We start from the raw sequence: 24385 nt of genomic DNA on the forward strand, positions 1-24385 counted from the left end.
AAAAACTAAAGTTAATATCACTTATATGTATATTGAATCAAATGCAACAATAAATGATAAAATAAAATACAAATGATATAGATTATGACATAATAGAACATTATTGTCTCTCATCATTCCCCCCAACTTAGTATATTTTATGTCCTCCGCAATCAATATGGTTTGAGCTATTGTATTTGAAATGGTTTCCTTTTGGATTTATAGCTTGGACCTTAATTTTCATCATTGACTAATACCACTTTTTATTTCAAATTTTCTATCAATAATTGTTCATAGAAACCTTCATGAATTCACTTGCAATTATGTTTTACCAATTCCTCCTAAAAAGTCTTCTGAAATTTTTTATTTTCATGATTTATTTCTTTACGTCTTCATTTTTTTTTATTTTTATTTTCTTCATTTCTTTTCCCTTTTTCAAATTCGTTTTCTCCCTTTTCATTCTTCATAACATCAAATTCTTTTTTAGTCAAATGTTACATAAAAAGTTATCTCCACTTTGGCCTATGTAAAATGGGTAAAAAAAAAAGGCTCATGAAGGATGGAATGAGAAATAAGAAGGAATAGATAATGGACTCTAAGATGGGATGATAATTATAAAGTGAAATAATGAGAAAATGGATGTGTAATAAGGATGGTATACCTCCCCCCAACTTAAAGAGTTGATTATCCTCAGTAAACAAAGAGAGAAGAGATATGGATGTTGCACATATGATCAATATAATGAGAAATATTAATAAAGTTAATAGATAAAAGAATGAAAAGTAAAAATGATTGTGTTACCAATATGCATGTCCATATATGCCAACGTTTGGAAGAAGATCTTAGCAACTATGAAGCACCAAGAAAGAATGAACCAAAAATGTTGAATAGAATTGTCGCTACATAAGATCACCGTATGAAGGAAGCATTATAGATCATAGTGAAGGGAGATGAATCCATTTTCCATCCCACCTCAACTGGATGTGTAGCACTTAGTATACATTTTCATAGTTATGGTGTGCACCAAAAATTGAATCACGACCACACACAATGGTAATAGGAGATGAAAGAAACATTGAGAGAGAAAGAGCCATAGAAAAAACTATGTGTCCCTAAAAAATGGTTAGCTCAACCCTATTATTGCAATGTGTCATCAAATTTTTTAAATTTTTTAAATTTTTGATCTTTCATTTTATTTTATTTTTGATAATGACAAGTGACGACTAGCAAACCAATTTTCAGTCACTTACTACTTAATGGCATTGTAAAAAAAGTTTTCACCACTAAGAATTTATTGTACAATTAATATTTGCCATAAACTAGTTTTCAAATATCAGTTGGCCAAAAATGTCTGAAGGTTTTCATTGTTGGATCTTTATTGCTTTTTTATTTTGTTTTAAAATAATAATAATTGCATAGAATGACCAATGTAAAAATAAATCCTTATATGGATGACGAAGAATGATATCATCAAAATTTGAGTTCTTTCCATGTCTGGAAATAGGCACCATTAAAATTGGATTACTTTACGAGCTAGAAATGATGACAAAGAATAACCTAAGCATGATAACCACTTTCTTACATAACCAATGTAATCCACTTATCTCATGCCACTGAATTTGGAAGCTTCTTGTATAACTTTGGAACACACACTGACAACTTGGATAAATTAATTACTTATAATGATGACAATCCTCAAAAGCCATATGTATATATGATGACACCAAATGAAGCTATCTTACCTTATCTTGGTAAGAATAAGAGGTATTCATTGCATGAAATAACACACTTTCATTACCAAATACAAGGTGATAGAGTGAAAGACCAATTGTAGTCACCAATGTGTCCATAAAATTTTAGGTAGATGGAGACATTTCTCTAGGAAGGAGTTCAATGATCTGTAATATGTCCTAGATCCTTTTGGATGTCCTCAAGTTGTCTCTAGAAATTTAACTCAAGAAAATAGTACCAATTTGCATATCATATTTCACATGATATATCACTAAATAAGAGAGGTCATGGTCATGAATGGTAAACATATCATGCCAAAATTTACTTTTGTTGTCCAAGAGGAAAACACAATAGAAACTTAGATGCTCCTGATAGCATAATTATAAACTTGTAACCATATTCTCAAGACCAAGCATATACAATATAATAAAATAATATCATCCATTCAATAATGCTACTATTGAGTATGTAATTGATTTTTTTTTTTTTAAAATGATAGGTAGAGCTATTTATAAGAATAGATACTTAATAAAATAGATAAATTATAATAAAATATTGTGTACATATAATAAAAATGTAAATCAACACAAGAACACATACCTTGAATTGGTTGAGATCTCACATGTGGATGTTTACTAGAAGGACCAATGAAATAAGTAATGGAGCTTTATTGGAAATCAACCAAGAGTCACAAATTTGGAGGGGTCTCCCCCCAACTTAAATTCATGCTACAAGGTTACAAGACCATTAATAATATCCAAAGAAGGAAATAAAGAGAGTAATACATTTAAGAATTTCTTGAGCCTTATTTAATGATCAATCAATTAGATATTTCAATAATTCTATGTATTTTCCCCTAACTAAATGTCACATTACAAAAGCATGGGAGAATTCAGATCATCCAAGAAATTGAATTCTCAATTGTTATCTATGAATGATAATTTTAAGATACAAGAATAAAAAATGAGAAATGGATATTAAGACCTTGATCCTTATTGAATGAATCATCCATAAGTAGCATAACTTATCTAGTTATCTCGAGACAATGCAAAGAATAAACAATGAGGAATAATGGTCATCTATTTGTAACACATTTTATTTTTTCATTAATGCATTCAAATCCTTAAAGTTCTTTTTAATCAATTGGGCCTAGATCAATAAGTGTGTGAGGAATGCACATTTTAATCTTAGGCCTCACAAGATCTTGATATTTAAATATCAAAACATTTTTAAAGAATAGACCTTGTAAGATATCATTTGGTATCACACACAACACTTGAATAATTAAGGTACACAATAGATCAATTCATAGTGCATGATTGATTTCAACACACATATATATCTTTTCAATGACATAATCATAATTTTTTGTTTCCCTATGTGTGTGAAATATCTTAAAAAATTGTGATTCATAAAGTAGATAAGAAGAACAATATTGATGGTTGGTGATTCAATCAATATGCTCCTCTAATTCTTTTTTAAAATATCACATTCTTTATCCATATCTTCAATTTCATGTATATTAAGAGAATGTAAAAGGATCATTGAAATATCATCATTGTATGTAGTTTGAACCACCTTATTATGTAGTGTTTTATGAGGAATTTTGGTTTCCCTTGGTGGATATGTTGGAGTAGATTGTGAATAAAATGAATGGAATAAAGATAATGGAAAATTTTCTATGGGCTAAAGAGTAGGTGAATATGAGTAGGATGTCAATAATGGAGATGGTAGAATATAAGATGAATATATGGGTTGTTATGAGTATGCATTATTACATTTATTGTGTAGACCAAGTGGAAAATTATGTTTGGAAGAAACATGTTGTTTTTGCAATGTAGAAGAGTGATGATTCATACCTTGATCTTCTTGATTCGGTGCTTGAAATTGTTCACCTGTTACAAGGAATACTTTTTCACTTCCACCCTTATCATGGTAAGGATCATAGATATCTTCTACTTCATTCACCATGTTCTCTTGGTTGTTGGGAAATTTGTACTGATCCTCCTTCCTCTAACAAATAGAACAATAAATGGTTAAATTTTCATTCTCAAAATCACATTGTTCTAAGAATTCATCAATGATTTTCTCTTGGTCAAGTATAAAGGTGTCATTTGTACATACATCTGACAATGTAAGATCAAGATAATCTATGTTACAATCATTAAATAGATGGGGTAGAAAGTCATTACCTTGTTTTCACATGGTTTCCCCTCTAATGTTCTTGTTGACTTTTGAATTTGGAAATGAGGGTCTAAGGGTATGCCCTTGTGGTTCTTCATTTCATTAAAAAACATCTCCCAAAATTGGCACTTTTAAACTCCCTTGGAAATGCAATATGTTTAACATTTTCTTTGTATTATTTCTTCACACTTTTATACTTTTTTGCTGATTGACTCACAAAAATTAGAGTGGAAATATAAGTGAACTAAATTCTAAGATCTACCTACAAAATCCAACAATGCATCTATTATAATTTAAGCAACGTAAATTAGGAGTAATCACTTGAGAAAAACTGACAAGTGCACATGATTTTATCCTAACGCATTGTTCCTAACTCATCTCATTAAACTAACTTTTCTTTGACACATCTCCTTGATAACAGTGCCAAAATGATAGGTCAACACTGGGACAAATAATAGGAAAGAATTAACAATTTATAATGAAGTTTAGTTTGGTCCATATGTGTCAATTTGGGGACGTAAGCTTGTGAGAAGTGTCGTGGTTGTATGCCAATCGAATGTATGAGAGTCATGAGATGAGTGGGGATGAATGCACCTATTAAAATAAACCTATTAGAAATTGAAATAGAACTGGTGATAGGAACTGTCACTTCCTGACAATAGGATCTACACACAACAAATTCTAAAATAAAACACCAATTACCAAATTCTTAAAAATCCAAAGAAAAAGAATAGAACTCAAATCAATAACATATTTAAACAAATAATTTAATCTAAATTAATAGATAGCTAAGAATTAATTAAAATTATTTATATGAATTAACTATAGAATAACGAAAAATTAGAATAAAGAATAATGTAAAATAGAATTGAAAACATACACCTTATAAAATCAATAATATATATACATCTATTAAAATAATGCAAATAGAATTGAAATCACTCACTTTGCAAAAGTAAATAAAATATATACATTCCTTAAACTAATTCAAATAGAATTAAAATTACATACCTTACAAATTAAATTAAATATATACATTCATTTGGTAGTTGTAGAGTAGTCAGCCTTCCTCCCTGCAAACTGATTAAAGAAAGAATTACACAGTTCTCATGATTATATCAACTGATGGTATTATATATGATACCAATTTTCATTGATAAGAATAATAATTTCAATCTTCTCACAACTCATATTTATAATAGATATGAGTGCAAGTATTTCCAATCTTTATGCCACCTTAATATTTTCTGGCTTACATTTGGTTGTTTTATATTTTTGAATACAAACATTGTGTTGTTTTATTTGTTTTAAAACAACCACCTTAAAATATACAAACTTAAATAGCTCACTCTAAAATGTAGGAGGTTAAATTTCTCATGAATAAAATAAAATAAAATATTGTTGTTGATGTGAGGACATATCCTCCATTAAATTGAAACTAAAAATAAAACGGCTATAACTAGATAACCATAATATTTCATGAGCAAATAATTCAATGGTCGGATTTGGTTTTACAATCAAATAAATTTGTCAACAAACTTAAATCAAGAAACATTTTCTTTGAAAAACCACTTGTATCATCTTGCTCCTTCATTTACTTCACCGCGAGGAAATTGAAATGGGCCCATTCTAGACAAAACCCATGTTGTAGATTTTTTTAAAAATTCTCATTTGCCCACAAATTGCAACATAATAATTGCTATTCTTGAAGTTGTATGTGAAAGATTTATTTTGTTGTCATAACGAAAGATACAATAATAAACATAATTTAATATTATTTATTCACATATTTTATCTAAAAACTAAAGTTAATATCACTTATATGTATATTGAATCACATGCAACAAGAAATGATAAAATAAAATAAAAATGATATGGAAATGGAATGTTGGAGTGGTTATGAAGGTGTGTGAAATAGGATAAAATATGACATAAAATAGAACATTATTGTCTCTCATTAGCTTTCTCGATAATCATATCATTTATCCCAACAACCTTCTTTTTGTTCTAATAACTCCTTTTTGTTTTCTTATAGTGACTTTGGTATGTTTGAGCATGAGTTGCCAGCAATGATAACCTTTGGCAAATTATCTTTAATAAACTATAGAGAATTTTGCTAAGTAAAAATTTCCCCTTTGTCATTGATGAAAAAATTGTCTTGCAAGTTATTCTTATGCATCATGTCTTCTTCATCAAATTTTGTTGCCCCCACTTTGATTCATCTTCTCTAATATGTTTTATACTCTATTTCTTCATTCTCTCATTCTTGACTTCTTCCATTCTTTCTTTATCTTTATTCTCTTTGTCTTTTTTATCTATTTCTCCTTTGTTGTATGTTCCCCCCCTTTGACTTTGTCTCTCCTTCTTTGTCAACAACACCAAGCATGACCACAAATGTGTTTGTTGGGGTATTATTTAGTTAATGCTCCCTATAGAATATTCGATGCATGTTCTCTATATTTACCAAAATTGTGTTCCGTTTAATTTTCAATTGGTTGATTGTAGTGATATAAATCTTACCATTTATTACTCTATAGATAATATCTATATTGTCATCATTTTCTATCAGGTCAATCGTTTCTTATGTTTGTTTCTACACTAAATCCATATTTACAAATAGCATACATGGTTCCTTAATTGATGTATTACCTCCTAAAAGTATCCCCTGTTAAATTTTTTTGTGATGTGGAGCCTAATTAATCTCAGAGGTTTATTCGATGTAGTTTCCCCCTAGATCATTTCTACAGGGGTTTTGGGGCGATACCCTTTACAAGGTCCTGGGACAATGCCCTAGGTGTGCTCCTTGTCACAATACAATGTGGGGTCGAGGGGCAACACCCCCATGGGGGTTATGAGGGGCTGTGCCACCAAAGCTAAAAATGACTCTACTATTGTAAAAGGCATCAGTTATTATTTTCCTATTGGACGACTTATTCTAGCCTTAATTTTATGAGTGGTAAAAAGCTTGTATAAAATGGCTTAGGCTTAGGGATTTCATAATGTAAGATAATATTGTAGCTTTGTGTGGCGGTATTGAGCTGTAAGGGACTACAAATTGTGATCACTGAATAATAATAATAGTGGGCTTATTGTTGTTGTTGAAATTTTCTGTAATTTATTATTTTCTTATATTGTTTATATTTGTGTGTAATTGTTAGTTTTGTCTATGGTTAATCATAACAAATTTCAATGGCTTCAATCAATGACTCCTTTATAGCTTCTAGTTTCTTCAGTATTGTTCTTGTGACTTCAATTAATTTCTCCATTCCTCTATTAGTGTGTGATTTTGGTTGTATTATCTCTTTTAGTTCTGCTTTAAGATTCTAATTATTTATGATTGTGTCCACAAAAATTTTAGTTGTTTTGTACTTAATTGATTTTCATCAACTATAATTATCAGTCGTAATCTTGAATTATTTCTAGTGGTCTTCTTTCTAAGCTTGTTCCTTTGTTTCTTGGTTAATTTTTTCTCTATAGCTATCTTCTCTCTATATTTTTTTGCATACACTAGTTTCTCCTTGTAATACATTTTAGTAGGACCTTTCTTCAAAATGTCAAATTCAAGTCTCTCATCCAAGTTTTCCTCTTCTTTATCATATTCAAAGTGTTTTTCCCTCTTTATGTAAGATGATTCAATCAATGTCATATTCTGTAAAGTCCTCACAATTTATACTTCTTCACATTCTTTATTTTGTTTCTTGACTTATTTTGTACCTTTTTCCTATTCCTCAATTGTTACCTTTTCTAGTGTTTTAACAATAGAAGGTGCCTTATCGGTAGCATGTGTTTCATGTTTTGTTCTAATGTATGAAACTATAACTTTTGTATATGTTTGTTCCTCAATTTATGTACTTTCCTCATTACTTGTGTCATCATCAGATTTATCTTGAATTTCAATGAGTTGACATTCTTGTCCTTCATCAAACCTTGTTGGGCATCTTTTCTTGTCAAATCTATGTGCTCTTCTTGTTCCATTTTTTCATTTAATTCATACATCTTGCCAATTTGTATTTATTCATTTGATTCCTCTTGTGACTTCTTTGCAACAAATATTATTTTCCACATCTTCTCCTTCTTCTTGTAGTCCTACTAGTATCTTGGTTGTTTTGTACATTTTAGAACATCTATTTTCATTTTACTTCATTAGTACATCAATTTCCTCCACACCTATTCCTAGCTTTATAAGAATTAGGGTTCTTTCTCTACTCATCTTTTCTTTTTCTTTAACTTCAACCCATCTCACAATGATTTTATTAAGTAGTTCCTCAAGAATATTCTATCTTAATTCACTTCAGAATTTTTTGAAATTGTAAAGGTGAAATACTATTGCATATTTTATTATTTTCCTGTCTTCTTCTAACAATTTACAATATTTGACCTCATGGATATGTCTAATAATTCCATATTCTCTTATTCCTTCTGCTGATTTGGTAGCTATACTTGAAATTCTTATTCTATATGATTTTGTCTCAAGTTCATTTTTCTTCCTTTGTGTTCTTGTTCTTGCTTTAGTTGTAGATTAACCCTGTGTATTTTTCCTTTTTTTGGTTTGAGCTATTATATATCTTGTTTTCCTTACCAATAATTCTTCTTCTTCTTCTTCTTCATCTTTCTTATCAGTAGTTCCTTTCTATTTTTCCAGTTTATTCTATATCTTAGCATGCATTTCTAGTATAATAGTCGATCTATGTATTCTCGTTGTACTACTACTTTTTCCCTTTGATTTATTTTCTTTCGATGGTATCCTTTTGTACACTCCTTCTTAGGTTCCAAACCAATTAACTTCCTTATCCTTAGGTTGTTCCAATAAATGTTCAAGGATTTTTAATAGTTAATCCTCTTTTGTCTCATACCCAAATTGTTGTAGCCATGATGTTCATAGCTCCACCACTTTGACTATACATGAATGTGTGCTAACTAAAAGAATATATCTTTCCTATATATTTCAACAATATGAAGTGGTATCTAATATCTTCCATACATTCTTACTTGAAATTATTTGAAATAACACCACATTACTGTATTGTAACCTCTTCCTAATTTTTCAATATACTTATTAATTTTATGTATGACCAGTTCACTTACTATCCAATTTATTCTACTAATGCCTTGAAAATAGTTTCGTGGATGAAAAAAAAAATATACTAATAATGTTCCAAAATTCAATATATGTTTCTTGATTTTCCTTAATTTTTATCATAAGTTAATCTCTCACCATCTCTACTAAATCACATCTATTGCCTTCAAAAAAAATCTCATGTGCAACCTATATTGCTCCTCCTAGTATGCTATCTATTTGGTTTTCTTGATAAATATTGCATCCAATTACCATTAATGTGAATTTCATTTCCTTGTTCAAAATATTACTTATGATAAAAAAATTCTAATCTTGCTTCTACCTTATTAAACCTTGAATTTATTTTTATAGGGTCTTGTTCCTTTACACATTTTATTCAATCAACTAATAGTTTAGTTACTTCATGAATGATCCCCTTTGTCATTTTGACTTGTCTGTCTCCTTCCAATCAAATAAAATCTTTGTGTATTTGCCTCAATGTGCACTCGATCCATTCAAATTCAAATTTCTTTGGCATGTGCACAATCTTTGTCAATCCTTTTCTTTCAAGATATTTGAACTCATCACTCAATATTCCATCTTATTTGTATAGTTCCTTGTAGGTTTTTCTTATTTCTTCATCATCAATTTTAATCTATTTGCATTGGATATAAAATGTAACATCTTTTGTCAACACAAATCTATTTGATATCCAAGATACTACTGCAACTCCATTTTCTTATGCTTTCAAAGAACTTAGCTAATAGCTAGGTTCATCTTCCTGTGATATGTCAATCAATACAATCTTCTCTACCATTATGCTTTTTAGTATTTTCCTTGCTTTTCCAAAGATTTTGAGTGTCTAGGATTAGTGATCCAATTGATTCATCTAAATTATTTCTATATAATAGGTTGGTACAATACACAATAATATTCGCTCAACCTTGTTTTCATAGTTTCATTTATAAGTATGAATATCATGTGATAAGTGTCATTATATATAGTGGTAAGGTATCTAACGACTATTGTACCAAAACATTTATTGCAAGAAAACAATGTTCCCTTTTATACTAATAGTAACTCTTAGTCATTCATATCCATAGCAATATAAATATGGTATACTTCTATCAAAATTTCATTCCAAATACCTATACCATCTTAAAATGGATGCACTTTCCTTTTAAGACCTTTTAGCTGCCTCTTCATAAGACCCTCTTTGCACCATGGATATGCTTGTGCTCGATCTCCTTTTCCCTCCTTTTCTTCGTCTTTCTATCTTATTTCTTCTGGTGCCTACCCCTTCTCAATGTGGCTTCTCAAACTTGATGTCTAGGACTAGGTCAAATCAAATTGACCTATTCCTTGGAGGTTTTAGAGCTTGGATCTTGAAAGGCCTTGAGACTTTCATTATTTTTTTACCATTATCCAGTCATCTTGTATTGTTTTCCCTCCCAAAAACTCACATATAAGGAAACTTGGAGGCTTTATTTTCATATCTCAAGCATCTCATTCATTCAATAACTCAAGTTCATTCTCTCAAGTGAATATTTTGTTCTTTTGCATCGAAGGAGTTAAAGTATTTAATATTTTGAAGCATTTAAGAAAGGATATTTCTATCTAGCATTGAAAGATCCTTTGTGATCATTTCCTCTTCAAGATCTATCTTATTATTTGGCATCAAGGGAGGAGATCTACATTAAGAAATTTATCATCTTCTTCATTGATGCACTTTTATATCTATGACACCATGATGGGGTTACTGTAGATCCATTGCAAAGAGTGGAGATACCCTATATTCCTAATTCAAGATCTACAATACATTTATATACAAAATCCTTAGAAACAAGGGTTTCAAACAAGGTGAATCCAAACATTTATCTTATCATTCGGTAATTTACATTTATATTTCTTAATTATGGTTAATTCCTTAACCTAGGCCTTGACAAAGGTAAGCCCTCATAAAACCCCAACCTCAAACCTTTTTTTTATGTGTTGAATTGCAAGTTATCAATGAAAGGGTTGCAGATCTAGAACCTACTTTTTGAAATCTTTATGGAGAAGTCAGTTTTAGATCATTAGAGTATGTCAACCCTATTTTAGGATGTCATGCCAAGTTGACTTAGTCCTCCAGTCTCCATTTTTGGGGAGATTTATGGGTTTTGTTCTTTTCGTCATTTCATTTAGAGATCTGTAGACACATATTCAGATATAATTCATATATGTGAGTTTTAGAGAAAAAATACATCCCTCTACACATTTTAAGGTAAGTCATTTTTATTTTATTTTCTTTCATGTATTTACCCTAGATTCATATCTTAATTGAGATAATTGTGTTCACATAGCATCTAGATTTACATTATTTAAGCAATTAGTTAAATTTCACATTCACCTTATCTTGCCAAGGGCAAAAGAGTACATTTCCTTGTATTGCATTCCTCTTTATAATTTGGATTTAGTATTATCACCCTTCTTCCTATGGGTCCTAGCTAATCTAAACTAGATCATAAGTGGAATCATACTTGGAAAATTTTCCTCTTTTCCTCAAAAACATATTTGAATGGCTTAGTGGGCCCACTAGTTGGGAGATCTATAGTCCTATTAAAGTGTCTCCCATTTCCCCCTAAATATTTTGGTGAACCTAGTCTGTTCCCCTTTCTTTTGGAGTTATATCATTTATTTTGAGGCATTTTACTGCCTTTCATAGAGGTAGATCTGGCTATCTTGTGTGTGCTTAGATCTTTCTTTTATGATATTTATTACATTTGCATGGTTATATCTCATTAGGATTTCTTTTTTTAATCTCCTCTTTTATGATCATAATTACATGAAGTCCAACCTATATTATTACCTTAATTAATTGTGTATTGTCTTTGATGTTACACAAAATGTCATATCTTTACCAGTCAATATATTTCAAGCTCACTCGGGTGATGAAGACAATTTTTTGTATCTATTGAGCATTCCAATATTTTCCAAGTTCAGAAGATAGTGTCTGCCAAGTTCACTTAGGTGTCAAAGAGAAGTTCACAGAAGTTGAGTGTTAACCGAGTTCACTCGGGTAACAAAGGAAATGTTGGATGGAACCAATGTTAACCAAGCTCACTCAGTTACTAAAAGAAGTTAGCAAAGATGTAGTGTTAACTGAGTTCAATTGGTTAACACAAGAAAATCTTTTCAATGTTAGTGTCTACTGAGCGGGGTCAGCTAACAAAGGGTTTTCTTGTTTTGGAATATTGAGTTGAATAGATTTGTTTGTTGGTTCCAGTCGACTAAGGAGATGAATATTAATTATTCTAAGATGTATTCAAGCTGACTTGATATTGTGTATGATATAAATATAAGGTTAAGTTGAGGTTTGAATGAGTGTGAATATATGGAATAATAGAAGATGCTTAGAGGAAGTGAATTAGAAGGATAAGCAGAATATCCTTGAGGAGATGCATAGATACATTGGATCAAGAAGGATCAAGTATTTGAGCTAGAACTGGGATCAGAAATTAGAAAATACAGTTACATCAGAAATTAGGTCATCTTGTTGTTACTCTCTAACCATTGTAGTAGTGATCTGAATCTCTTAACAGAATTGGCTAATAGCTATTTGTAAATCCTCTAATAAGGTGGTATTTCTAGATTGAAGTGTCTAAAGACCTCTAACAAGGTCACTCCTAATAGGGTGATTAAATCCTCTAATAGGGTTACACCTAACAATGTTTTTTGTAACCTTTAACAAGGTTGGCTCCTAACAGGGCTCACTTTAGAAAAGTAAAAAATAGTAACTAGTTGCAATTGGTGGTTTTTTCCAAATTAGGTTTCCATGTTAAATTTTGGTGTCACTTATGTTCATGCTATTTCTTTCATGTATATGAAACTAGGTTAATTAAAGTTAATCACATATAATATCCTAAGATTTTCATGTTAAGAATTTGTCGAGCTATAGTTGTTATTTCAATGGATACTGAGTTACATCATATTATCAATATTAGCCAAGTGCTTATGTGTTGGTCGAGCTACCATATTTTTGTAGAGTTTATGTTTTGTGTTGACATCTAAGGGATCTGGGATTTATTGTAGTGGTAGCTGATTCACCCCTCCCCTCTCAGTTACTCCTCTTATATTTCCAACAATTACTGTTAGGTGAAGTCATAGACTTATGAGCTCCTTCAATCATGATTCCTCTTTTCTTCCTAGGACTCATGATTATACTCACATATTTACTCATGATATTAATCCTATAATGGAGCATAACTCTTCTCACTTATCCCATGACAAAGATGATGCTTTGAGAGTTCCTCCTTCACAAGTTGATAAGTTTTCTAGTGAATTTGATGAATTGGAAACTTGGCTTGCTTAATAAAATTACAATCCTGATAGCATTTTTGTTGTTGAAGCTCTTAAGAATCTTGTTAACAATGATGATAATAATATTTCTATCTTGCATGGTGTATCTCACCTTATTAATACTAATGATAAGTCTTTAATGAAATGTGCTCAAGAGATAGGATATCCTCCTCCTTCCACAATTGTTGAACCTTCCATCTCAATTTATACCACTCTTTCTAGCATACTTACATATGCTCCACCTCTTATGACTACTTCTACCCAAGTGTCCACTCCTTAAGTGTTGGTCTTTCTAGCCTTTTAGTTCATGTGTGTGTTCATCCTACTTCAATTCCTTCTTCATTAACTTTATATAATGCAATTCCTTTTACTTATTCGAACCCTTTACCTATTCCTTCCAACCCTTTGCAAACACCTTTACATATTACTTCTACTTCTTATAACTTTCCTAATCCATCTAGCATACTTATTCCTACTAGTGTTTCTTCTTGGCCTACCATTAGTACCTTAGTTCAAACCATCACTCCTTTACAACAATAATTTTCCCAATTAACTCAATCTAAGTACAAAATCCTACATGTGATGTTGCTAATCCTCTTTCCTTACATATCCTTTGTGTTGTTATCTTGAAACATGTTGAGGTACCTCATCTTGAGACTTATAATGGTAAGGGAGATCCTATAATTCATGTTAAAACTTTCCAAACTATATGTAGTATTTTTACTTAGGACAATATGCTTATGGATAAGTTGTTCCCATGTACTTTTAGGGATAGAGCCTTACAATGATATTGTTGTCTACCTCTATGTTCTATTGATTCTTTTCAAACTCTTGCTAATGCTTTCATTCAATAGTTTCATAATAATATTGGTCCTCAAATTACTTTAACTGATTTTATGCATTGTCAGCATAATTTTAAAGATAAATTTACTGTATTTATTGGTAGATTTAAACATTTGTATGCTTAGATTTCTTATCCTATGTTTGATCATCATGTTCAACGTATCTTTATTTATCCTTTACAAAAAGACATTAGGTATAAGATTCTCCATACTGAGCATACCTCCTTTTCACATCTATATGCAGTGCTTCACCATTACCAGTTATAAGTGAGTTAACTTTAGAGCTCTATTTTGATGGCTCCTATTTCTAGTGATAAGAGTGATATTGCCAAAAATTCAAACAAACTCTAAACCTAACAATTTCATCAAAATTAAGTCTACAAATATAATTGATGATCAAGTGGCTACTACATCCCAAGGTATGACTATTTTTCCATTTGTATTCCATCCTAATCATTAGTATACTCCTTTATCTAAGCCTTTTTCAGAGGGGATGACTAAGTTGATTCATGCTTGTGTTCTTAATCTTCCTTCTATTTGTCCTATTGATCATAGTGAACTGGTGCCTAAGTCTTTTGATTTAAATGCTTTTTGTCAATATTACTATCAACTAGGTAATAGTATTCAAAAGTGTTCTAGTTAGAAGAATGTTATTCAAGAACTTATTGATTCTTAAGTTAATAATGCAAATAAGTTTGTTGTTCCACATAATTAGAATTTTTAGATTTACACTATTCCTCTACCCTCTCACTCAATGCATGTTATTAATCAACTTCTTCTTTCAATCATAATATTGATTATGTTGAGAAGATACAAGAAGTGAACGATGTGGTTAATCATGTTGAGTTAGGACCTCAATAGACACCTATTATTACCTTTAGTTAGTCTGATGTGTTTAAGGAACCTAATGGTCCTCTTTACATCACTGTTAGAGTTTCTCAAATTCCTTCTTGTAGTAACTTGGTCGGTACTTCCTATATTGTGAATGTTATCACCAAAGAACGCCTTTTTAACCAAGGGTTGAATATAGATACTTACGATACGACTTGTGCATGAATTCAAACTTGTTATGGTTTTCTTTATCATCTTCAAGGTATTTTTTAGTGGTTAATATTCATCAATTGGCTAATTATAGAAATTTTTGGCTAGTAATTTGGCTAATAATTTAAGATTTAACACAACCTAAATTGCCATAATTTTATAAATTTTAGTTCTAAAATATTTAAAATTGCTCAATAATTTATTTTATTAAAAAAATTATATTGAAATATTTGCCAATATTAGATATATGAGTAGATTTGATTCACCTAAATATTATATATAATTGGAGAAATTAAAATTAATTCACTAATAAATATCATAATTATTAGTTACTTTAAGGATATATCACCAATATTTAGTTTTCACTATTGATTTAAAATATAATGTAATGATCCTCATAATATTCCATCTGTTAAAAAATATTCAATTTTTATTTGTAATATTCTATGGTGATTAATGAAATTTCTATTATTATTGAGGTTCACCAATATTTTCTATACAAAAAATATGACTCCAAAATAATTGCTAATATAAATAATTTTTAAAATAAAAAATTCAAAGATTCGTGAATATAATTTTTTTTCTTCAAAATAATGAAATGTTTTCCAATATTTTATATCTCATTTTGGAGGAGGATTTCTTAAAGATTACCCTAATCATCTTCAAGGTTCTATTACTTTACCTTCTTACTCTATCACAGAAAGTTTTTTTTATTAACTTTGTTGTTATTCCTACTTTTGATTTTTTTGTCCTCCATATGGTGGCCTGACTGGTTCCAGATTATTACTCACTCCCAGATAAGGAGGAGTTGGTTGTAATGCTAGAGGAATTCCATTTATCATAGGTATTTTTCAACCTCACAGATTGTACATATTTCCATTGTCATTGTGAAAGGCAAACACCTCTTCTGGTTGAATGTTTGGTTCCTGACTAAATGGAAAAGAGAATTCTTCATTGGTTGATTGTTCCACCTATATGTTCTATGCAGAATCATAGGATTTTAATAGTATAGCATTAAATTTTACATGAGGGACATTATCATTCACATGTGAATTTTGATTTATGTCTTGATTTCCATTGTAGTATGAAACATCATTGTTGGGTGCATTTTGATCGTCATCATACTGATTGGTGTCTGCATATCAAATATTATTGTTATTGTTATCTGCAAGGATGCTTCCATTACTTGGACAAGTGTTCCATTTTATATTCTATCTTTGGAAGCCATTGTTATGATTAGGAGGATTGAAATTGTTTCCTCTATTAATGTTTCCTACATTATTATTCCTAGCATTATTGTTTCCACTAAAATTCGTATTGTAGTTCTGACCATAATTATTATTGTTGTAAGGACCAAGATTGTTTCTTTGGAATTTTTTATTCTATTCTTGTGAGAACCTGAGGCGAGTTAGCTCATTGTTCATTTGTGACATGGTATTCTTCATTTGACCAAAATCAGAGGCAAACTATTGTCTACCTCAATAGAAGCTGCTACCTTTTGCTCAAAGAAAGCATCTTTTGGAGGTTCATATCTTGAATATGTTAAAGTGGGGTTTTGCAATGCAAATGCCTATTGTAATGGAACTAGATTCATAGGTATGAATTGGCTAGGCATCACAAGTGCTCCGATAGGATATGTTGGCATTATTGTAATAGCTTGAGCTAGAAGCATCAATCCTCCTCCATTAGGATTGGTTTGCTTAGTGAAGGTAATCGCTTATGTGAAGAATTTGTCAAATGTGTCGATATTTGTTGCAAGAAGTCTTCTTCAAAAAATTGCAGTAAGATGGTCCATAACATTTAGATAAATCTGAATAGTAGCTTCAACTGATATGGTGTATGGTATTTCTAGCTTGTGGTATGCCATATGAAAGCGATTGTTGAAGTGCAAAACCATCTTAGCTAGGTCTCTTTTGATTGATATGAATTCTTGATGTATCATAGCTGGGTTGATGAAGGTTTTGAATTGTTCCAAGAATAATTTTTCAAAAGTATCCTAGTCTCCAATACATCTAAGTGGAAAATTAACATGCCAATTAAAGGAAACATCCCCCAAAGAGTAGGGGAATAAGTGAAGAACCACATTCTTATTAGCAATCTACTTTTAGTTACAACATTCCTTGAATACCTTAATGTGATCTTCAATAGTTCATGTCTCTCCATAGATGAACCTTGGGAAAAACTTCTCAAGATTATTAGGAAGATCATTGAGAAAACCTATCAAGTTGATTGGTGAGTCTACAACATTTGTGAAAAAGGCCATCAGAGGATTTGGTGGACCGAAAAGTGGCTATTTTGGTGGTAGAACTAAAGAAGATGACAAAATGTTGAATGGAAGTGGTAAAATTTGAGAGATTCCTTTGTCACTAAAAAGCTTACGAAAATGGCTAAGTTCAAGGAACTCATGTGCACTTAGTGAAGATCTTAAAGCTCACTGAAATGGGGATGATGGATCAGAATCCTCTAGTTTTCATCAATTTTGGAAAAAGAACACCTCTGAAGAAGTACACTTTCTCAAAATAAAGGTGCACCTTGGAAGATAGCACACCTGGCGCACCTATGCACCTCGAAAGCTTAGAAAATTTTCTAAACTTGTAGAAAATGTAGAATTTTGAAATTGCAAGTTTTTTTCTTCTATTATGAATGTTAAGGCCCTCCTTCTAATGCACTTCTATTGACCTGTCATTTTGCATGATGCTTAATGACAGGGATCCTTTCAAACTCCTCTCTTGAAAAGTTAATCTGGGATCAACTCCAAGGTTCCAGGCAATCTTGTGACCTACTAGAATCCACTCAATTGAAGATAAATGTGAATGTTCATGAGGAGGCCTTTGCTAGTTCTAAACAATTTGGATAAGATGTAGAACATGCTTGCTATCTCAAAAGAATGAAACACATAAAAATAAAATAAAAAATTATACTTTTGTTTTATGATGAATGCAATCTAACAATGCAACTATATGAATTCCTGATTTAACCAAGGGGTTAGTAAAGCAAATAACATGAAAAGTAAAATCCTAATGAACATAAGCCATGGAAACGATACATCTGCGAGTTAAGCCTTTGAAAAGATTGGTAAGTAACCAATGAAAATAGGAATAGTGCTTCCTTAATCCCACCAATGCAATCATCAATGCAAATTTGGTAACCGTAAGATGTTTCACTTTTCATCAAATCACAAGGCCACAAAAAGTGTGCTCATGTGAGACGAAAAGCTATGCAGGCACAATATGGTGATCTCTTCACGAACTATGTACATCAACAGAATTTGTAGACCCACGGCAAACACCAAAATTAAAAGATCACACAACCAGAACAACACAATTTAAAAAAATGGCTCAATTATATTCCATGGACATACATTCACAAACTATAACACACTTACGCAAGAATCACTACACTCCAAATGCGAGCACCAAAAGCATGTATTATTGTATCAAAATAATGGTGGCCTAGAATATATATTACATTCCTAAATTTATAAGAAATCTTCTCTTCAATTTGTGTTGAGAGTAAGATATATCTTTATGCAATCATATGCTTCTAAACTAATAAAACAAATCTATTTATGTATAAACTAACTCTCTAACTGGTGCTTAGTAGGACTCCATCAATATTTATATTATTAAATGGATGCATGAGCCTTTACATGTCTTAAAAAAAAAAAAACATGAGAAAATAAGAAGAAGAAAGCCTTTACAAAATGTAGGAGTGTCTAGAAGTGTCAAAAATAGAAGCTCCATCTTCACTAGGCCTCTGTAGGAGTTAAACTGTTATCAGAATGTGTTTCTGATGCATGGAAAGCTCTAAATTTAGAACTAGTAGTTAACTATTAGCACACCTCTGAATCCTTCAAAATATTTTATAACACCACTAAAAAAGAACACCGACACACCTGGCACACTGCACACTTAGTACACCTATGCACCCGATGCACCTCAAAAGCAAGTTCCAAAAAAATCAAAATTTTACCAAGTGTCAAAATTGAAATTCTGGCTTCTGGGTTTTGTTCCCCTTTATACCAAAGCTATGTCTAGGTATTTGCCCTTGAATTTCTCAATGATCTTAGTGACTAGAGTTGCATTTGGAAAATCTAAGGCCTCGTTCTTGTCCTTCACTTTCTGCCTGTAGTTGTCCACCTCGATGCATGTCTATGAAAAATCTCTGAGTTTTACATTTAAATCTAATAATGCTTCTTACATTCTAAATGCTTGCATGATGTCATCATCATTAGAGGCTTCTTCAAAAGTTTTTTGAAACTACTCGAAAACTACCTCTACCTTTATCAACTTATCCCTTGCATCATCCTCAAAAATGTCTAAACACGCATCACTATAATGTTTCTTTACCTCCAAAATTTGATCTTGGGTTTGATCCTTGAGCTTATGAATCTTTTCATGTAATGTCTCCATTACTTTATTTCCATCCACAATCTTCTCTATTCAATCATCAATTTTATCTAATTTCTTTACTGTATATACTTCCATTAGCATCTAATACCTCTAGCCCTTAATTGATTGTAATGCTTGCAAGTCCTTGCCCTAGGTATGTACTTCATCCAGCAAACCAAAATATTGATTCAAAATGGCCACTAGCCTATCTACATTATCCTACATATGGTGTAGCAGCTTCAAAATTCCCTATATAATTTGTACACCTTTTTCTTCAAAACTCTCTCTCCATTGCTGGCAAGCTTTCAAAAATGGATCTAACTACACTGTCTCCTTATCCCTTTTCTCCAATGTTGTGTTCAAAGTCTCCTCAGGATGTTCAAGATCTAGGGGACCAACAACTTCACTTAGATATCCTTTTAAGATATCATTCTATCTCCAAAGTGTTATAAATTCTACCCCATCATGTTCTAAGTGCTTAAACACTTCTTTAATTCTTGTTGTCACCATCAACTTAGCAGTGTCCAATGTAGGTTTCCAAAGCATGACCTCCCTAATTTGATAATCTCTTTGAGTTAATTCTTCAACATCTGTATGTGGAGGAGGGATAGCCATGTGTGCAAACAAGTCCTAGTTCTGATCACTCATAATGAAGGCTAATGTTCGTGCATCCTTTGGTGGTGACTCACATTTCCTTAGAACTTCAATCAATTCCATCCTATCCTCTTCCTCAGTAGTGAATTGTTGCCTCTTGTTTCTTATCACCTCTTTTCTAATCCATCTTGGAATATGCTCTACTAGGAATTTTCCTTTTGAAGATGAAGGAGTTTGCTCTACTATGCTCTTCCCATTACCACTCCTCTTCAAAGTCTTCTCCTTTTGTGAGAGATCCATACCAGGAGTCTCTATATCTGTGGAGTACACAGTTCTCACCTTTGTGTCTTGGGAAGTTTTCTAAGGATACTCACTTATTTTTTCTTTGCTTTGACACTTCATTGGCGGATACCTATTGTGGCTCTTCCTCTGGTTCTAATTGAACCTATTCTTCTTCATTGTTTGGAGGAAGGGGAGTAACTAAACCTTTATCCATGCAAAATGTAACCCAATTTGGTAAAGGTGGAGCTATTTCAAGTCCTTGTATCTAAGGTGGCAACTGACTCCAATCCTCTTATTGAGGTTAATTAGTTGGAGTGTGTCTTATTTTGTCTCCCACCAATTCAATGTTGATGAGCATAAAATCAAAATCTGACATTCGAAAGACATCAGTACCTTCACCCTCCTATTCATCAATCTATTTATGTATTTCATCTCTAATGTTGTACACTGAATTGGTTGCTTAGAAATGGATGGTAGTGTAATTGTGGAGCTTCTTCTCCATTCCAATTTAGTGGCTCTAGCATGATGAGTCCTCTAGTTCAAAGGAAGGTTATCCTCCTCATCCTTATCATCCTCTTCTTCCTCTCCTTCTGGGATAACTTCTAGGACTGATGGGAAGGGAATAACTCTCCTAATGACCTTTTGTCTCCTCTTGACTGGAATCTTAATCTTTCTCCTCTTAGGAGTGGAAGGAGAGGCTTGTACCTCTTGTTGAGGTGGAGACAACTCTTATACTTCTATTTCTGCTTCTCCTTGCCCTTGTTTAGTTGGCAGCACTTGAGGATTGTCTTGGGTCTATGTAACTTCAATATTCTTTGACCCTCGTACATTTTCTACCTAAGGTTGTGGTAGTGCATGAGTGAATTCCTCTTCTAGCTTGGCTTGTTTGGGAGAAGTTCTCTTTCTCTTTCATTTACCTTTCTAAGCCCTATAATACCCAACTTCTTTGTCAAGTTGGTGCACTATTTTTGGCCTTACTAAGGACTGAGCTATTAATTTAGGCACTATAACCTTAGCTCCCCAACTTCTTGTTGGGTAGGCTTAAGCATGAAAGACTAATACTTAAGGAATTGGATTCAACTTGAAAGGTCTTTTGATCCAATTCTTTTTTATTTTGATAACATGCCTGGCCCGGTGATTAATGTCTGAATTTTCTTCCTTAACAACCTCAACATTCATAATTAGTCAATCACCAATCTTGTCCCTATTGAACAATGGATCTAGGACATCCTTAGTATCTTATTGAACAACCTTTAAAGGAACCTTAATCTTTAAAGCATTGGTTACCAGATAGAGAATCATCCTACAATAATCCCTTATTTAGATATCGTAGTCATCCACTACATTCATCCAATGGTCTTCAATTACATCTTCATGTTGAAATTTCTTGCCCACTAAGTACTACACTCCTCCAATGTTGTCAAAATAAGGGCAAGGGGAGTTATACTCATCCAAAGGATATTGATCCCACTCAGACTCAAAAGATGGGATATCCTATTTTTGAACCACACTGAATGGTCCTATAGTAATAAGCCACACCCAAGTTATTTTATGTTGCTTTCTAACTCTTTCATAGGTAGGAAAGATTTTTTGAGTGATCTCCAACAGTATGAGCATGTCACTTAGATATATGGGGAGCTTCTTGGGATTGACAATTGTACCCACTACCCTTAAATAAGTGAATATTTGATACTAGATGTAATAGGCTCCAACTTCTAAAATATTTGTCACTACCTCCTCTGACATCCTCTTAGCATAATCCCCTTTGATGAACTAGATTATCATGAATATAAATGCATCATTCACTATCCTATATTCCTTGCTATGCTTTGGAAGCCTTTTTTTCACCATCTAGGGATACCATGCATTTGCATCCTACATATTTCCCTTCTTGAACAATCCTAGATAATTTTTCACCCTTGCAGCTAACAAGTATACCAAATATGATGTCATATAGAACTTTTAGTTATTCTTAACCACCACCAACTACTCACCCAAGTTCTCACTAAGAATGGAAGCCCAATCAATTGGTATCTTGGTTGTTTTGATAGTCTTAATAAAATGCACCATCCATATATTTAGGTGTCCTAATGTTGGCAAGCCCATGACTCTATTCAAGAGTATGATAGAATGTCCAATATCTTCCTTCATGTATCCTCTCATCATGTCCACTTTTCCTTCTTTATGCCTTAGAGGAGTCTTCTTAATGAGGTACAAGGACTAGATGATTTTAGAAGATTCCTCTACATGTACCATCTCTCTACTTGGTGGTAGGTCAATCTGATGAACTAGTTTTCTTTCAGAAGATAAAACACCTTCTCTATGTTCTTGGGTCGAAGATCTAGAATGATCTCTCTAATTAAGCTCTTCATAACCATTTCTTCATAACATAGTTTTTTGCTAGTGTCGATGATCAACTTTGAAGATTGTACTAATATTAGGTGTGATGTTGCACTGACAAGTCTTGATCACTTCGAATTTCAAGATTCACTAGGATACAGATATAATAGAAAGATCGTAACTGATTTTTCTTGTGAACTAAGAAAATAATACTTAGAAATATAGAAAATAACTAAGTAGACAAAACATGCATTAGAAAGAATAAGAGACAAAAGATTTGATTACAAAGTTCACCAAACTCTGGCCATGTCTTTGGATTTGCAAACTTGCAAGATCAATACCATTATTATGATGCAAAATTCATACATCACCATGGTCTTCCATGGAGTTACAATTTGCTTCCTACTTCCATATTTTGATGATAGGAACTTGCTAGCAACATGTTCATGCATAGCTCCTTTGTCACTTTTTACAATGCTAAGCAATAAAACTACAACTCTCTCTCAATGGGCTTTAAGCCTTTACAAAAATGACTTTAAAAGTCATGAAAACTCTCTCAAGGAATTCACCAAGTTTTTATCTCTCAAGAGACCACTTATCTTACTTACAAGAAAAGCTCTCACTTCCCCAAAATTCTTTATCAACAGTAAAATAACTCCCCAAGAATTTAAGAAATAAGAATACTCTCTCTTCTTATAGGAATTTTCTCCTTAGAGTTTTCTCCTCTTTAGGATTGTCTTTCAAAGGAAATAATTCCCCTTTTATACTTGATATTGGCTATATTTTGCTTAAAACCATATAACCAATATTTAACTACTATTTTTCTTATTTAAAATAACCAAATATCCCAATTTTACTACTATCCTTGAAAAGAATGGCCCTTATAATTTTGGACTTACATTATAACATCCAAAATATAATAACCCATCCAAAATAATATCCAAGTAAATAACCTCCCTTTTTGGCTTTTATAATTTTAAGCCATAAAAAATAAACAAACACCTTAACAAATAACAAATAACACCAGGAAGAGCCCCACCTTGAAGAGCTCATAGACCTAGCTATTGTGGTCATCTCTGATAATGCTAGGGAGACGTGTATGAACCTTCTCAACAATGCTCGTAACAACATGATTGATAATTTTAGATCAATCAAGTGGCTATACCATGAGCTGGTGGAGGTCAGAGAGAAGTTTTGTTAGTTGGAAGGCAACAACAAGAAGACTAAAAATGAGAACCAAGAGGATCAGAGTGATAGAGCCAGTCTAGTTGAAAGGAGAATTAAGAATCTTGAAAACTACAATCATAATTTGGCTAGTCAGATGATCTCTCTCCTTAGTTCAATCAATGAAAATATTCTCTCTTTAATTGGTGTGTTCAAAGATAGAGGCCTGCTAGTAGGTGAGGATGAAAAGGACAGAGAAAGAGCCAGATCTGATGATGATATGGCCACTGACATCACCTTTACCAGTTTGGACCAGGAAATGGAGAAAGTTCAGGAGTAGAAGGCCGAGGAGCACTAGAAGATTTATGAGGCTACCCATGTAGGATTTTGAGAAGAAGAATGAAGAATAGCTCTCTTGTTCTATCTTTTTTGTGTTTTTTCTA

This window comes from Cupressus sempervirens, chromosome 10 (genome assembly GCF_028749045.1).
Source record: "Cupressus sempervirens isolate cs-2001-9-10 chromosome 10, ASM2874904v1, whole genome shotgun sequence".
NCBI classification, from domain to species: Eukaryota; Viridiplantae; Streptophyta; class Pinopsida; order Cupressales; family Cupressaceae; genus Cupressus; species Cupressus sempervirens.